At 32.9% G+C, this 2,237-nt stretch overlaps 1 long non-coding RNA gene across 1 annotated transcript; it reads left to right on the top strand.

Moving 5' to 3' along the window:
* The first annotated feature begins 936 nt into the window (after positions 1 to 936).
* LOC120331246 (uncharacterized) lies at positions 937 to 1,987 on the top strand. Its single transcript, XR_005567945.2, has 3 exons — positions 937 to 1,147; positions 1,655 to 1,728; positions 1,813 to 1,987. It is a non-coding gene; the product is annotated as an uncharacterized LOC120331246 (long non-coding RNA).
* Positions 1,988 to 2,237: the final 250 nt, after the last annotated feature.

The raw sequence follows: 2,237 nt of genomic DNA, 5'->3' as shown, positions 1-2,237 counted from the left end.
CCTTCATAATTTTACCATGGAATGTATTGTTGATTTTTTTTTGTGATAATCAAAAGTATAGAAAATGATTGTCTTCAAGTTCTGCTATTCTGTGATTACCAAGAGTTATTAACATAATTTTAGAAGATTTGTTTAATGCAGAAGAAATTATGTAATTTGGATGCTGGGTGTAACTATAGGAATGAGCATTTCTTGGTCGACAGAGCGCCAGTCATTCAATCAATTATATTCTGGTTGCTGTGGAATAAAACAGCAGCAAACGGACAAACAAAATGCAGAGGAAGGCGAGCATAATCTGGAATAAGGCTGAAAACGTACAAATACGAGACGCCCACAATATAGACATACTGTAAAATAAGCACGAACGATATAAATCAAGCGAGCTCCTAACCAATAACTTCCAAATCAATTCAAGATGTGAAAACGATGAACAAAATAAGACCAGGCAAAAATTTTAGAAGCTAGCATTCGATAAATTTGTATGTGGCGATGGTCGTCATGGGGTGTGATTTTTTTTAAATGGAAATAAATAATGTTTGAAATTTTTAATTAACATCTATGTGTAAAAAGTTTCGAGAATAATCCAATTTATTTATAAACCGAGAACTCTGTATTGGGCCAAGTGTTTACTCTTGATGACGTAATAAAACCAAAGAGTTTTCGCTGGGAGTTACCGCTTGCCATATAGCTGTGGAAAAATTGCTGAACTCGTCGTCATCGGATGGTTTCCTGAACTGTCGATCGGTTATTGTGTAGTTATTGCCTCCTCCTCTGAAAGTAATAACTGGTTAATTATTCCACCAAACGTCCTATGGGGTTTTCTATCCAGAGGAGTATCTATCCTAATTAAATTATTACACCCATAAATTTTAAAATGGTAAATGGCTTGGTACTACTTTAATGAAGCTAACTAACATCCTGATGAGTTTCCGCATATTGTCTTTAAAATAGATCAAATTTCTCGTTCACTATTTCAAGTGGAAACGATGATACACCCCATATGGAATACATGAATCCTTATCACTTACTAATAAAATATCAACATAGGGTTACAGCAACAGAACGGCGATATTATCTCTACAATGTATCATTTAGTATTGCTGGTTGTTCTCTTTTCTAGTGTGGAATACTGCAAAGCACATTGTTGGTATGTATAATTGTACGCATATATATATAGTCTATATCTATACAAATGCGATGAATAAAGTTAAACTTAATTTAATAATTATGTGCCTAGCCGTTTTTCAAATATTAATAAATGAAAATAAGCTGCGACCCATAAACCTCAAAGTAAGGTCCCAATAGGAATCTAAGCCAAATTATGATGTAATTGTATATATACATGCTGAGTATCACTAACCCGGGTAATGCGGTAATTCAAGAAATTGAGTTACTTGATGATGTCCAATAAACTGCAAAAAAATCAAATTACATATGTTTTTCTATATGTGAAGTTAAGATAGAACTTCTCAGTAAATTTCTTACTTTTAGAATAATTTAACTCCATGAGGTTCCATTTTCGCACCGAGATGCTTTTTTCGTGCCTTTAACTAGAAATTCTATTTACTCTTTCATGAATAAAAATGCTTGAAATTAAGTTAATCTATGTTAAAATGTAATATTGACTGCGATATTTATTTACACTTTTTAACAGGCCAATTCGGTTTTGGTTCCACACAAGAACAACGTTCAAGGGGCCGCCAAATTCTGGATGGCCGATATTCAAGAGTAAGAACTACTAACCTAAATTAAATTTTAACTTATCTAACTGATGCCAGAGTCAGTTTATAACAGCCAAATACATAATTACAGGGTGCATATTTGCTCATGACGTCCAAAAAGAATCTGAAGATATAAAGGACTACGTTGATATGTTTCAATAATGTAATTTTTTGTATGTATGATTGTGGTCTGAAATTACGATGGTATTTTTTAATATTTGATTTAAACCGTATACCGCAAGTAATACATTATGTTATGCATCGAATTGCTCTCAGTTTTTTTAAAAAAACATTTAGTACTTTCCAAGAAGGTCCGTGTTAGTGTTGTCAGTGTTGTTTCGAAAAAAGACGAAACATGGTCTTTTTATCTCGAAGAAATGATCAAATCTGCGAAGAAAAGAAAAACAACAATTCAAGCATCCAAGGATGTATTAGGGATCAATCCAACATTTATATAATTCTGATATTCGCTCAATAAGGTTGTAGCCCACACCGCTATGATTCGATTCAGGAAAT

The sequence above is a fragment of the Styela clava genome, chromosome 6 (assembly GCF_964204865.1).
Source record: "Styela clava chromosome 6, kaStyClav1.hap1.2, whole genome shotgun sequence".
Taxonomy (NCBI): Eukaryota; Metazoa; Chordata; class Ascidiacea; order Stolidobranchia; family Styelidae; genus Styela; species Styela clava.
This window is presented reverse-complemented; position numbering and strand designations above follow the sequence as displayed.